Source organism: Oryza glaberrima, chromosome 6 (genome assembly GCF_000147395.1).
Source record: "Oryza glaberrima chromosome 6, OglaRS2, whole genome shotgun sequence".
NCBI classification, from domain to species: domain Eukaryota; kingdom Viridiplantae; phylum Streptophyta; class Magnoliopsida; order Poales; family Poaceae; genus Oryza; species Oryza glaberrima.
Genome location: NC_068331.1, coordinates 22,083,639 through 22,099,878, shown reverse-complemented (window position 1 = coordinate 22,099,878; position 16,240 = coordinate 22,083,639). Strand labels below are relative to the sequence as shown.

At 42.1% G+C, this 16,240-nt stretch overlaps 2 long non-coding RNA genes and 1 pseudogene across 2 annotated transcripts; 1 reads left to right on the top strand and 2 right to left on the bottom strand.

Annotated features, from left to right (window-relative positions):
- Positions 1–5,564: 5,564 nt before the first annotated feature.
- On the top strand, positions 5,565–6,334 carry LOC127777609 (uncharacterized). The gene is made up of 2 exons (XR_008018357.1): positions 5,565–5,834; positions 6,010–6,334. It is a non-coding gene; the product is annotated as an uncharacterized LOC127777609 (long non-coding RNA).
- A 3,859-nt stretch (positions 6,335–10,193) lies between these two features.
- Positions 10,194–10,961, bottom strand: LOC127777008 (bidirectional sugar transporter SWEET15-like; annotated as a pseudogene).
- A 4,319-nt stretch (positions 10,962–15,280) lies between these two features.
- LOC127777610 (uncharacterized) lies at positions 15,281–16,037 on the bottom strand. The gene is made up of 3 exons (XR_008018358.1): positions 15,701–16,037; positions 15,570–15,623; positions 15,281–15,480 (listed from the first exon to the last, which is right to left on the bottom strand). It is a non-coding gene; the product is annotated as an uncharacterized LOC127777610 (long non-coding RNA).
- Between the last annotated feature and the right edge of the window lie 203 nt (positions 16,038–16,240).

Genomic DNA, 16,240 nt, shown 5'->3' with positions numbered 1-16,240 from the left:
TACTATGGTTTGTACTGCCTGTAGACTTAAATAATTAATATGAATCCACTAAATGGACAATATGTTATATGAGCTATTCTAAATTACCGAAATAAGCCATTTGTTTGCACCCAAATTTAGCACCTAGAATTGAAATAGAAAAAATCGTCAAAATTTAGAGTTCTGCCGGTTTCCTCCAGAAAGGGCCGGTTAGACCGCTGCCTGAGGGCCGGTCAGACCGCCAGTGTGTGGCCGGTCTGATCGGCAGAGTCCGAGCCCGAGTCTGTTTTCGTTAAGTCTCGGGTTTCCTTATTCAGGAAGGCATGTTTCGGGTTTCTATTGGTTTCTACCCCCGAGTTGGACATGGAGGAGGGTCTGTAGAGGGTAAGACAACCCCTATATAAGGGACAAGGCCAGGTCAAACAATGTATCAAACAACGATCAATCAATAGAATCGTTTTTTCAATATTGCTTTCTACTTTTCAATTAGTTCCACTTTAATTCGTCCATCTTTGTCGATTTGCGCCGTAAATCATCTGCCTTCGTTGCGAGAGTGCGAAATCCTTTGTAGGTTTGTCTCGAAAACCTTCCGTTTGCCCACAAGACGGGTAGTTATCCATCGTTCTATTTAAGTCGGCTCCGCTAGCCGGTTTAATCTATCAAAACCCATCTTGGCCTATCGTTTGCTGGGTTGGGGTGGTTGGTGACCATACAAATCACTGCAAGACGTTTAGGTATTGCGATCGTTCTTGTCTACTTGTCAAAAAAAGTTACCAATACCATGTACGTTTTCTAGTCTTATCAGTTTTGGGCCTTGGTGGCCTTGGAACTAGCCCTGCTAGAAGGGAACCAATCCAGTCAGCTTCCACAAATCTTTTAGAAACAGCCCTGCTAGAAGTGGTGGTGAACGTCCTTTAGAAACAGCTGACTAGTCACATCCAACCCACTTCACCACCTCTAAAATCCAATTGAATCAATCCCTACAAGATTTCAGACCAATTAAACCAACCCAATCCATTCTTCTCAGATGGACTCAATCTATATATAGGTTGAAACTAAATTACATACATGTTTTTCAGCTAGGGGTGGATAACGAGCCAGCTCTGCTCATTAATTAAGGCTTAGCTCGTTTGAGCTTGTTATCTTAACGAGGTAACTTGACTCGGCTTATTAATCTTAGCAAGCTAAAAGCTTACCTCGGCTTGGCACGCGAACTGGTTTGTTAACACATTTACACCACCTTTATAATTTTAAATTTACTATTTTATCATATGTAAATATCATAATAAACATTAACAAATAAATAATTCATTAAATACAACTAGTTTGGATGTAATTAAGTGACTAATCACTACTTAAGAAGCTATAAGTACGTGAAAATATGATGGTATCTATAATAATGAGCTAAACGAGCAACTCACGAGCTCTCTATACTAACGAGCTAAACGAGCAACTCCTAAAACCTAACTTGATTCGACACAATAAGACAACAAGTTCAAGCCAATCCGATCCGATCTTGCTATGAGCCGATCTTGAGTCACGAGTTTCGAGCCTTTTGTCCACCCCTATTGCCAGCCTCAGGCTCTCAAGCCGCAGTATCTGCTTCCTGCAGGCATCTCCCCACTGGCCATGGCCAGCTACAACCGGAGCAGGGAACTCCTCTACCCCTATAACGATTGAAGCTAATACTCCACAATCCTTAGCCTTGAGATGGAAAAATTAGAGACAAATAAGAATCGGAACAGCAGAAGTTCATGAAATCCAACAATAGGGTCTTCAGAATTTACCCTATCTTATGGATCTCCAGAGCAGAACGTATCGTTAGCCTTTTGAGTTACACTACAAATACATAGGAACGAATTAAGAATGGTTGAGCTAACAAAATGAGTTATTCTCAGTCTTATCTCACGCATCGATCAAATCAACCAAAGAATAAATAAAATCAGTAGCTAAATTCTCAGCACCACAATACTCCTAGAAGGGAACCAATCCAGTCAGCCTCCACAAAGAAAAAATTACCAATCCAGCAGAGACGGCCGGACTGGACGTGAGGCGGTGGCGGCGATGGCGGCACGTGATGCGCTGGCGCCGAGCAGGAGGAGGCGGGGAGGAGGAGCAAGTTGCCGGCTGCACGCGACATCAGGCTAGCCATCGGACGTCGCTAGGCATCGGTCGCCGGTGGGCGGCGGCTAGGCGTCGTCGTCGCGTGCACTGCACCGGTGGCTTGTGTGGCGGTTCGGGTCGGTGGTAGCGAGACACAGACATGCACGGCGTGCGAAGTCGCAGAGACAAAGAGTTGATGGCAACGATACCATGCGTCGTGCGTGCGGGTAGCGAGAAGGCGAACCGGTGACTCCATAATCTCCTGAAAATTCTAAATTGGACACCTAGGCTTCTTATTTATGGGCGAATTTGTGAATAGAATGTGGTGGTAGGTGGCCTAAGGGGGTATGGGGGGCGGTGGGGCGACGCGGGCCTTAGTTGGGCTGGTCGCCCCATGCCGCCCAATGGGGATGATGAAATCCATTACTTTCACCTTCTTTGCTGATTCTTCTTAGGATTTCATTACAAGAGACTAGAGAGAAATCATGAAATTGTCCGTTCTCACCAAGCACCATGAGCCGGAAGAGTTGATCCACAGTTCGTAGAAGAACAACGATGGATCTGGTGGTAGAGGAAATCGGGAGGAGGAAGGTAGAGGTGGACAGCTGGCAGAGGAGACAAGGACGAGAGAGGGAGGAAGGGAACCGGTGCGGATACGTGAGCCACAACCACCATGGTTTTGCTGCGTTGAGCATTCGCAAGTGGGGATTAACCTACATACGCACACTCTGTCTCTATAAACACCTCCAAAAAATTAGACCAGTATATCTTTAGATTAACAAAATTAATTACCACAAACGTCTCATTGTCGATTGTACCCTACTTATCACTATAAGTAATGAGAGATTGAGACCTGGGAGACGATGGATTGGAGGGGATCCATGGATTGAACCCATTTCAACCCAAAATTTCTCTGCCCATTCCAACCCCCATCCAACCTACCATCTTAGAGCAAGTTTAATAGTATAGCCAACTACTAACTCCAATTCATCTATAGCCAATCTAATAGCTCATTCGTATAATAGTTACATACTACATTATTAATATCTGGTCCCACTTGTCATACACACACCGTGTCTTAGAGTCCATGCTACAGCTGGCTACAAATCTGTAGCCCGCTGCTCTTCTCTCTCCTTATTTATCTTTTTAAAATATATTTACAGCTGGCTTATAGTCTGCTATTGTACTTGCTCTTAGAGTGCGTAGGCTGCAAAAGTTAACACGTCGTAGCTATGCTGAGATGGGGAAAGAGAGTGTTAGGAGAGAGAAAAATGAGTGCTTCATTTATCGCTGGCGGTGAGCCGGTGACACCAGCTCCTATGCAAACTTGTGGATTTGATGATGAGACAACCAATCAACAAATGCTGCTCTGTAAATATTTTAAAAAAAAACTCTTTCGATAACCGTGCAAAGTAATACTGTCTACTTTCTCCGTTTTACATTATAAGTCATTTTAATTTTGATTAAAGTCAAACTATTTAAAGTTTAACTTTGTAGATAAATATATTAATATTTACAATATTAAGTTAGTTTCATTAAATCAATAATTGAATATTTTTTCATGATATAACTTTCTTGGTTGAATATGACTACTTTTTTCATTAAATTTGGTTAAACTTAGAGCATATTGACTTTAACCAACTCAAAACGACTTGTAATATGAATCGGACAGTATTATATATCCTATCCTAGTGCCTCTTGCTGACCTGACCTTTTAGAAGCTAGCGGCCGCTGAGTAGGGGTGTGCAGAATAAGACTGAACCGAACAGACCGAGACTGAGAAATTCAGTTAATAGTTCGGTCTCAGCCATCGAAAGACTGAATTTTTTCGGGTAATTCGGTTTTAGGCTTCAGTTAACCGAATTAATCGAGAAAACCGAATTGTGGCCCAATAAACCTAGGAAGCCCAATAAGCCCAGTAACAACAAACCCTAGAGGAGAGAAGCTGAGTAAAGTCACGCACGCCCTCACTGCCTCACATCCATCGCGCCGCCTCCAAACCAATCCCCACCCACGCGCGCCGTCACGCCTCCGCCTCCGCCTCCATCGCGCGTCACCTCTGGCCTCCGCCTCGTGTCTCCTCCGCCCCCCGCCTCGTGTCGCCTTCGCCCTCGGCCTCTAGCGCCAGCAACGTCTTCGCCACAGCGCCACGCCGCCGCCTCCACCCTCCGCCTCCAACACTGGTGCTGCCTCCATCACGCCTTTTATTTGTGACTTGTGAGTTATAGTGTTGTACCGTGGTTGTTGTGAAGTTTAGACTTGAGACATTTTTTCATTTCAAACTTATCTCCTAAAAATTCGGTCAGACCGAGACCGAGACCGAATTTACAGGTCCTGAGTTTTTTTGGATGAAATTCGGTCCTGAGTTTTTTTGGATGAAATTTGGTCTTGAGTTTTTTTGATGAAAGACCGAACTAACCAAAAAACCGAAGACCGAGACCGAAATTTTCTGTCTTACCGAACGCCCACCCCTACCGCCGAGACCTTGCTCTCAGGAACGCAATCCAACCCAACGTGTCAGTCACTAGAACTCATTTCCATCCACCCAAACCAGGTCGGGGGGGAGGGTGTTTGATCTAGGGGTGTAAAGTTTTGGCACGTCACATCGGATATTATATATGGTGTCGTTTGGGGTGTTTGGGCACTAATAAAAAAGCTATTTATAGAATCCGTCAGTAAATCGCAAGATAAATTTATTAAGCCTAATTAATCCGTCATTAGCAAATGTTTACTGTAGCACCACATTATCAAATCATGGAGAAATTAGGTTTAAAAGGTTCGTCTCACAAATTAGTCGCAATATGTGAATTATCATGTCTCTGTCCCAAAATAAGACAAATATTTCTGTCTCTGTCTCAAAATAAGACAAATATTTCTTTATAACGTTTGGGATTCATAATAACGCTAAGTCTTGTCTCTGTCCCAAAATATTTCTCTAATAACGCTAAGTCACATATTAAAAAATATTCACAGGGCTAACTACTCAAAACTCAGTAGTTAGTCCTGTCTTGTCTCAAAATATTTGTCGTTTTGAGTTTTTCTTTATAACGTTAGATCATTCTTCTTATTTAAAAGATTATAAAATTATTATTTATTTTATTTATGACTTGTTTTTATTATCAAAAGTACTTTAAGTTCTTATCTTTTTATATTTGTATTAATTTTTCAAACAAGACAAATAATTAAAAGTTGCAAGCCAAAAAGTCATAGCGACATCTATTATTATGGGACGGACATACTCCCTCCATCACATAGAAAGATACTATATCCAGATTTATTGTACTAGAATGTATCACATTCAGTATAAGATTTATTTATTTTTGGACGAAGAGGGTAGAAGATAAGAACCAGCAGTCAGTAGAACGTGTGGCTCTCTTCATTATCCGCCTAACCTGCCTAGAAAACTACCAGTGTACCCTATCCAGTCAAAGTCTACGGATCGTCAATAATAGAATGCAAGTATATATGCCGCCAGCATTGAAAATCAACATTCGGCTAATCGATCGGCTCCCTTAAAATATGGCAGCAGACCGTGCTGCCTGGTGGATTATTGTGAGCCGTGCTTTGAGTAGCTTGGTGGATTATTGTAGCCATGGGAGCTAACCGTACTGTAGCTTTGGTGCTGGCCATCGTCCTCTCCGCTTTACTTTGCCAGGCACTTCTGACCAGCTCACACGCTAGGGAAGCTCCGCACGCTCCAGGAGCAGACAGTTATCATCTTCCCGGCGACGATCCTCCGTCTACACTACGCGGTGAGGCTGCTTCGAAAATTCCTAGTTAATATTAGTGGGATATAGTATAACATATTGTGCATGCCATCTACTTTCATTTTCCATCTATTTTTGAACGAACTCTTTCGTGTCTGTTCCCTCAACTTTTCAACTGATCTCGGTTTGGTCTCTTGTTTCTGTTTCGCTCGCCCGGCAGGAGGCAAGTACCGCAGGTATCCGGATCCCCCAGGAGGACGTCTCGACCCCCCAAACTGCTGCAAATGACACCAATATTTTGTAATCTGCAGTCTTATATACGTTTAGTTCACGTTAAAATTGAAAGTTTGTTTGAAATTGGAAGGATGTGACGGAAAAGTTGAAAGTTTGTGTGTGTAGGAAAGTTTTGATGTGATAGAAAAGTTGGAAGTTTGAAGAGAAAGTTGGGAACTATAGATTTTCACACTTAGGTTGGGAACTATAGGTTTTATACAGGGTATATGCGAGATTGAAGTTTTCACACTATAGATGTTTTGATTTTTGAATATATTTTTGTATGGATCAGTGTCTGTGCTTCATAAATGCGTACATATTTATATAGATGATGTTAGTGAACCAAAAGAAGAGGTGGACAGGCCAAAACGTCTTATAACGTGGAGCAGAAAGAGTATTCTATATAACCTATACCAGCATCTATATTGCCTATATGGTTATGGATACAACATACCCAAGTAATCGACTAAACTCGGCGGGGCCTACCATATACCAAGTCTTATACGGAATCGTACCTCGTATATAAAAAGAGTTCTGTATAAAGAAGGACAAGCATAATTCTATATAGAAACGACAAGGACTACTCGGATTATATCCATATTGGTCTCCCTAGTTCTTCTTGGACAAGGGGATATCTATGGATATAAATACAAGCCCCATAGGAGGAGAGGGGGACAAACACAGATCAACATACAAGCCAGAACAAACCAATACGCCGCCAAACATCGACATCAGATATAAGCCTAGACAAACCCAATCTGGTGCCTGCGGAGGCCGACAAAAGGGATCTAACATTATCTCTGATCTCAACGAGTTCGTACTCGAGAAGGAAGACCACCCTGTCGTTGACTACGTGTTGGTGATCCATGCCTCCATGTCGACGATAGTTAGATAGGTTATCCTAAATATTATACTTGTGTGATTCAAATGAATAGAAGCAACACCGGCTTCAACCAACATGAGTAGGGCTATTATATGCCAGATAAGGAGCCCGAACCTGTATAAAAGTCCTTGTCTCCATCTCTTTCACCTCAATCTCACATATACCTTGGTACCGACGATCTCCATATCATGCAAATACCGTAGTCGTGATATCAAACGTCAAGAGTGGCGCGCCAGGTAGGTGATTCTGGTGTTTTAAGGTTTCGACGAGATAGGTTCGAGAGATGGATTTTCCGACAACAAACTACTCGACCACTTTGGCTGTAGGGGGATTCGACCCGAACGAAGTGTGTCCTCTGATGGATCGGGACTTTCGTTATCTCAAGTTTCATCAAGCCATCGCCAACAATTTGATCTGTTGAGATCGCTCAAGTTTCAAGACATCGCTGCCACAAGCAACAATGGTCCATTATTGTTGACCGAGGGACTTCGGCCAGATCGACTCCTTCCGAGCCGCTCAACGAATCTGATTCCATCATGGCCGGCACCCCTTATTTCTATCAATTTGCCTTCTATTTGTCTTAGCTGGGCCAGCCGCCCCATGCCGCCCAACGGGAATGATGAAATCCATTGCTTTCTTCTTTGTTGAGTTCTTCTTAGGATTTGATTAGAAGAGACAAGAGAGAAATCAAGAAATCGTCCCTTCTCACCAAGCTCCACGAGCCAGAAGAGCTGATCCACAGTTAAACTGCCGTATAGAAATATTTGATCCCACAGTCCATATAACCTTGATGTATTTTCTTAATTCAAGAAATGTTTATTGCATGTTCACTGTTGAACATATTACATCCATCATATCCTCAATTCAGTTTGTATTATTTGACAGATTTTTAGCTTACTACTGACAAGAAGTTATTTATTCTATCTCCTCAGGATTATATTATTTCCATCAAACTTGGATGTAAACTGGGACTCTTCTGTGTTTATCATTTCTTGGTCAGCCCATACACTATTCTGGGCATACATAAAAAATGCATTGATATATTATATTTAGAATTTAGTTACCATATTGTCTCTAAGAATAACCTATAAGGCATCATCCTATATTAATATGCAGGGACCCTATGTCAAAGCTTTCAAAGTGACACAGCACACATTTACATTTTGTTGTTGTGTTTGTATCGATAACTTGCAAATGTAATTACTTATTACATCTCTCTTGCTAAAGATGTAAATATCCCGAAACAACACTCTGGGTACCATCTAGTTTTATGGATAAGAAAACTTTACAATGATGACTTGTTGATATAACCCATTAACTCTCTACATACAAAAAATCTTTTAGAGTGTGATAGAATGTTTTTTATTTATAATTTTTTGCATCTTGTATTTACAAATTGTTTGCATGTAATTTCAGAGGTATTCCCTTCAAACCTAGAAGTGGGTTTTTTTTTTTTTGGACTGAGGGAGTAAGGTTTGTCAATCCTCTTCATGCCGCCTTGATAATTCATGATGAGATGGCAGTGGTACTTTGGTTGGTGTGATTTCGATACATGGTTTTGTGTTTGGTAAGTGAACCTATGATTGTATTTAGACGTGGCTGGGTTGGCACATATGTATTTTGACATGTGACTATGTGTTCATTGACTTGCTGGTTTTGGTTAGTGATGTACTGAACCTGATTATGTGCTGATGTATTTTGTTTTGGCTAGTTAACCTGTAATATATTCATGGTCAGTGAACCTGTGATTGTATTTGAACATGTGGCTGGGTTGGCCCATATGTATTTGCACCGTATTAGATGACCATTGGATTTTTATTGGCTATTATAAGGGCTGTAATTTTTTTGTGCTATATGATTTATTGGGCTTGTAAAGTCTTTTGAAATGGGCTTGGCCCACTCGGTATTTAGTACTGCTAGTTTGCTACAAATGGATTAACAAACTGGGCTGAAATAGTGTATAAACTACTACGTAATAGGATTTGGCCCATAAATGGGTTGCTTATGACATTGCCCTAAACAGGCTAATAGTGTGTAAATTGCTATATTTTAGATGTAGATGGGCTAGGACTAAAGCTAACAAGATTTACAATTGGAATAAGTTCACTTTAGGTCCCTCATCTTCACATCGAGTTTGAATCACATCCCTAAACCGTAAAACGGATATAACGCGTCCTTCATTTTCCAAAACCAGTGCAAATGCAGTCCTAAAGCAGTATTGAAGGCGGTTTTGGGCAATGTGGTGCTAACGTGGCACAAGAAGAAAAGTAAAAAATAAATAAAAAACCACGTGAGACCCATATTGATAAGGATAAGGACACAACTAGCTCGGATATAACTATGACTACCTTATGTATTAATCAACCAAAGGTGCATATGTTCTACATTAGATTCTTGTTATATATTTGAACAAACGTTGCTACACAATGAGTTTTGTGTGTTTTCGTTTGCAGAGGTACTTGCTTGGGCAAAAGAAAAGAGACCGAGCGTAAGGAATGCATGGATGATTGAATAAGTTGACTGGGGACTAAACCAAGACCTTCTCTAAGTCTTCTTTCATCTCACCACATCACTTTTGTTCCATAGAAGACAAGAGATAAAGTTCCACACGTTTTGGATTCGGATTCGGGCCTCCTAACAGCACCAACTTCAAACGGACCTAACCGCTGATCTAGAAGGAATTTCGGGGCCCATGAGTACTTGTTGGAAAGTTATGGAGTCTACTTTCAGATGGTTTTAGTCCCACGTCAAAATTCCTACTGAGCTGCCAGGAATTTGCAAAATAAGATACGTACCTCATCCAGTCCAATTCTGATTTGTGTTTTGGGCCTTATAATTGTGTTGTGGGCTTAGCCCAAGGGGGTGTGTGCCCTAGGGCAACCCTAGGACGTCCCTAATCATACTAAATCAGTAGTCCTCATCGTTTAGAGTCGGATTTTGCTTAGATTATTCTGTCGATAACAGTTTCGCCGCTAGATTGGTTTGTAAGACCCCAACTTGTGAGCTTAATCATTCATCTGCAATTTTGGTTGTATTCTATCTCGTTCTTGTTTGTGTTCTTCGATTGGCAAACAGGGATTAGCCTTCTCGATGAGGTCGTCCGTATTTCGACACAGGTGATAACCAGATGAGGTGTGGTGCTGCAATTGCTGGGTTCAAGAGCGTGCGTGTTCAATAAGCTGGATCAATTTGTGTCGCGACTCCGCCCAATTCGTTGTTTATCAGAACCTTTCGGAAGATCGGAAATCCTAGTGCACACCACATATGAAAGTGAAACAATTAATGATCCGCTCCAGCCTGAGCATGGCGTGACCGCATCACCGGCCATGTCGACATCCACACCACCCATATGGTTTGCCTCGTCATCCGCCTTCACCTCCACCACCTCCGGGGAAGCACGTTGTCGATGGTGTACACCTCTGCGTGGCAGTTGGCCTTGTGCCCTCCGGCGCTGCCGCGACGGCCTTGCGGATGACCTGCACCTCCTTGACGTGCTCCAGCAGCTTGGTCTCTAGCCCGGCCGCCGCCGGGACGACAACGCCGCCGGTGGCTTCTTGCTCCGGTACACGCCATCAGCGCCACGCCGAACACGAAGCCAAGCACATTGGGCAGCGCCATAAACACGTCCTTCTTGAGCAACCCGTACACGAACCAGATCGCCGCGTTGAGCACAGCAAGAAAAAGGACAACGAGAACGGCATAAACTCCACGCTCATCGTCTGGATCACCAGTCACTGCAAAACACTAATAAAAAACATGTCAGCTTGTTGATCGATCGAGTCACTAGCTAATTAGCAATCAAGACGCATTAATTCGTTGCTTACGAGGATGCTCATTTTTGCTCAGGGGGCGGTGAAGACGCTGAACGAGACGGCGACGCGGATCCAGCCGAGGGTGTGGATGCGGAGCTCGACCCAAGACCATGAGAGCAGCAGCACGTGACGAGGACGATGACGCTGTAACAGTCCGACGTTGAGGCCGAGCAGTATCTCGCTGTGAGTATCCTCTACGCTCATGCTATGCGTAGTTGTTGCCGCGGTGGGCTTCGGAAATACGGACACATATTTAAATTATTAAACACAGTTTAATAACAAAAAAAAATTACAGAATCCTCCTGTAAATTGCGAGACGAATTTATTAAGCCTAATTAATCCATCATTAGTAAATGTTTACTATAGCACCACATTGTCAGATCATGGAGCAATTAGGCTTAAAAGATTCGTCAAACAATTTACACGCAATGTGTGTAATTAGTTATTTTTTTAGTTTATATTTAATACTCCATTTATGTGTCCAAACATTTGATGTGACAGGGTGAAAAATTTTGCCAGGGGATCTAAACAGGGCCTAAATAACAATCCAGCCAATTATGGCTCTGTTTATTAGTTCCCACGCAAAAAACTTTTCACCCTGTCACATCGAATGTTTGGACACATGTATGGAGTATTAAATATAGAAAAAAATTAATTACACAGATTGCGTGTAAATTGCGAGACAAATCTTTTAAGCCTAATTGCTCCATGATTTGATAACCTGGTGCTACAGTAAACATTTGCTAATGACGGGTTAATTAGACTTAATAAATTTGTCTCGTAGCTTATAGGCGGAATCTGCAATTTACTTTATTAATAGTCTACGTTTAGTACTTCAAATCTGTATCCGTATATCTGATGTGACACACCAAAACTTTTAACCCCTCAAACTAGACAAGGCCCATATTTCCATTTGAATCCGCTCCAAAAGCAGGCCTTGGTCGATGTAGGCCGCACGGCAGAGTAGTGTGTAGTACCCAGCCGGCAAGCTGACGCAATCCAGGCATCCAGCCAAGCCTCAACCGAGCGGCGCCACCTATCAATCTCTTTCCGCCGTCGTGTAGTACTTACTACTAGTAGATAAGAACCAGTAATCAGTAGAACGTGTGGCTCCCTTCATTGTCCGCCTAATCTGCCAAGAAACAACTACCAGTTTACCCTATCTAGTCAAAGTCTACGGATCGTCAATAATAGAATGCAAGGTATACATGCCGCCAGCATTAGTTGAAAATCAACATTCGGCTAATCGGCTCCCTTAAAATGGGAGCAGACCGTGCTGCCTGGTATAGCAAGAGCCGTGCTTTGAGTAGCTTGGTGGATTATTGTAGCCATGGGAGCTAACCGTACTGGAGCTTTGGTGCTGGCCATCGTCCTCTCCGCTTTACTTTACCAGGCACTGCTGATCAGTTCCCACGCTAGGGAAGATCCGGACGCTCCGGGCGCAGACGGTAATCATCTTCCCGGCGACGATCCTCCGACTACACCACGCGGTGAGGCTTTACTTTCATTAATTCCAAGTTAATTAGTGGGATATATAACATATTGTGCATGCCATTTACTTTCATTTTCCTTTTATTTTTGAACGAACTCTTTCGTGTCTGTTCCCACAACTTTCAACTGATATCGGTTTGGTCTCTTTGTTTCTGTTTCGCTCGCCCAGTAGACCGGAGGTATCCGGATCCCCATGGAGGACGTGATCACAACTCCTCCCCCACACTGCTGCAAATGACACCAATATTTTATAATCTGCAGTCTTATATAGTGCTTCTCTGTTTCACACTATAGATGTTCTGATTTTTGAATATATTCATGTATGGATCTATGTGTGTGCTTCATATATGTGTACATATTGGAAAGTGATTTCGTTCCTCAAGGGAATATTCATATAGATGATGTTAGCGAACCAAAACATCTTATAACGTGAAATGGAGGGAGTATTATATATAAACCTATACCGGCATCTATATTGCCTATAGTCTTAAATTATTAATTACGAAATCCGCTAAATGGACAACATATTATACGAGTTAGTTTTATATTATTTATCTAAGTACCACGTAAAAAAATATGCAAACAATAGATGTATAAGCTAGTATTTACACAGTTAGACTCTTGGTTATCTTTGTTTGAAATATAAGTATATGTAGGTTTAATTTATTTATTTAACTATAACATTAAACATGTAAACTAATAAAACTATCTCATATGAACATGATCTAGCTAGATGTATGTGTATGTGTATGTATGTATGTATGTATGTATGTATGTATGTATGTATGTATACTAGCAAAAGTACCCATGCGATGCACCGGGTGATTACGGAGTGTGTATATTCACCCAAAGTGTTGTTTGGTTTAGTAAAAATGCCCGTGTGTTGCAACGGAAAGCGTACAGAGTAGAAAAATATGCAATTAATTAAAATACAAATTCGCTGAAGTATTTGGTATTTTTAAGTAGGTATGTGTACAATTAAATAAATTTACAAGTAAAGCAAGTGTGAGAAATAAAATGACATGGTTAAGTTTAATTTTTTTAAATTCTCCATGATTAGTTACGCTCTTTAAAATTTTATTGGAATTTTTAGAGCTTAATTGCTAATTTTAATAATACAAACATCATTTAACGATTACTTAATTTAAAAAAAGAAAGAAACTACTTCCTTTTAGGGTATGCTTCGAATTAAACATACTTACTTCGAAAAAATGAAATACCAAAAATGAACTTCTTCTATTTTTCTTCGGCCCGAGGGATCTAAAATAGACTTATTTCCATCCCTTACCGGTCGGCCCACGGCCTTATCAAAACCCTAACCCTAACCCTCCCCTACCCCCTCCCCCTCCCCACCAGCCACTCGGCCGCCTCCCGCATTCCCGACGCTGCCTCTCCCCCTCCCCCTCTCCCCACCGGCGCCGCTTCCCCTCCCCTCCCTCCGGCGGCACCGCTCCCTCTCCCCATCTCCCGCCTCTCCCCCTCCCCCTAGCCGGCCGCCTCTCCCACCACCGGTGCCGCTTCCCTTCCCTTCTCCCTCCCTTCTCGCCGGCACCGCGCGGCGACGACGGGCTGCGGCGGCGGCGGCGGCGCCGCCCTTCAATTCCCCCATGCTAGCGGCGGCGGCGCCCTTCCCCACGGTAGCGGCGGTGGCTCTCCTTCCCGTCTTGCCGGCACGGGCAGCGACGGCGGGGTGCGGCGGAGACGGCGGTGACGGCCGTCCCTCCTCCTCTCCCTCTCCCTATCCCTCTCCCTCTCCCCGTCAGCGTCGACGGCGACGGCGATGACGACGTCGGTATTGTCCGAGGGTGGATCCGTCGGCGGTGGCGGCCATAGCAGGCGGTTCCGGCAGCGGCGCTCCCTCCGCCGCCTCTCTTCTCCTCTGGCAGCGGTGGTTTTTTTTTTGCAATTTTTTCTATTGTTATTCCTAACCGAATAGGATTATGTATGGACGAAAAACGGACGAAAATTTGATGTGACGACTGGAAAAATACGAATCTTTATATTAGTTATAGATATATATGTATGTATGTATGTGTGTGCGCGCGCGCGTGTATATATATATATATATATATATATATATATATATATATATATATATATATATATATATATATATATATACACGCGCGCGCGCACACACATACATACATATATATATATCTATAACTAATATAAAGATTCGTATATCTATATACACACATATATATACATATACGCGCACGATACATACTCCCACTTCCATATTGGATCATCTAATAGGATCCAATTAGGACCTGCTTAGCCGGTGGGAATTTTTTTTGAAATTCCTATTTTTCAGCCTAACAGGGAATAAGCCAAGTAAAAAAAAATTAAAAATTTAACTTGAAAAATATCCTTGCATGTCGGCATGGGATTGGTTGCACGAATTTGAAATGTAGTATTTGTGCACCTTGCTGTAGCATGGAAATTCGTGACTTATATACTGTTTTATTTTACATTAGGTATATACTTATTTTTTAGGAACCAGTATATACTATATCTCTGTTTGGAAGAGTATATACTTTTTATTTGAGGATCCAGTATTATACTAAGAGCTGGTTTGAGAAGTATATACTACTTAATTTAAGACTATCAGTATATACCGTTATCTCTAGAGTCTATTAGTATATGTAAAGGTAGTACCAGTAAATACTTTTTTTGAAGTTAGTAACAGTACATATTTTTTCTATTTATTAGTAGTAGCAGTACATACTGTCTTTTATCGTAGTGGTAGTATATACTGTTATTTGATCAGTACATACTATTTTTGTTGGTTTAGTAGCATTATATACTGTTTTCAGTTTAGTAGCGGTATATACTGTTATTTGGTTAGCGTTAAGTACATACTATTTTTGTTAGTTTAGTAGCAGTATATACTGTTTTTCAGTTTAGCATAGCAGTATATACTGTTTCTTTTAGTTAGTATAGTAAAGTAGTAATACATGTACTTACTTTTTGTGTACCGAGAAGTGGTATTATCAAATAAATGGGCATATATATGCTCACCGATTCATTCTTTGTATAAGCGTACAAGATTAATTCTTAAGAAAAGTGAGTAGTATATTGCCCAATTCTGAGTGTCGTGCAACAGGTAGATCTGCCGGAGCCCCGGTGTAGAAGATGAATAATCGCACTGAGCGCAGCGGCCGCGCACCCCTTTGCGATCGAGGCCATGCATGCCTGGCCTGGAACGTTGACCATTGCTCTCCATGCCCTTGATACATTCATAAGAATGAAGGAATCGATCTAAACAGAAAAAAAAAAATCAAAGGGAATCTTTTCGATCTGCAATGAAGTACTTACCAGCTCCATCAAAGGTTCTGGACAGGACGACTCGATGGATCAAAAAGGATGGTACTGAATCATCATCGATCAAAAAATGGAGTTAGCAGAATCATCGATCAAAAAATGGAGTTAGCCGATGCATCACATACGCGTAGAAGGCCGGACGCTGGCGTTGACATATTCCAACCGCCGCCACCCCTGGTAACGAGGAAGTCACGGTGAGCGGACAACACACATCGCCTGGTGAAGCGTGCCGACTGGACAAACGAAGGAACACGATGTCGTGCCACCATGTATGTTTCTCCGACGAGGTGGATCGATCTGTCAGCAGCAAAATCTCGCCTGGGCCGGGAAACGTCGGGGGAGATCGAGCAAGTCGCCGCAATTGGCCGCCGCGGTTGAAACAAGATTTATATATGTGAGCAGATCAGCATTGGCCAGATCCGATCATTAAGGGATAATTAACACTGGTGGAGAAACCCTTTGTAGTCTCGGTTTGTAACCCTCCTTTAGTCCCGGGTGAAATAACTGGGACTAAAGATCGAGCTGACCTTTTTTTTTTTTTCATGGCCCTGTTGCTGCATGGTTTATATATATATATAAACCATGCATATATATGTTTCAATACATATATATGCATACATATATATATATATTATATTATATTATATGTATATATGGTTCAGTAC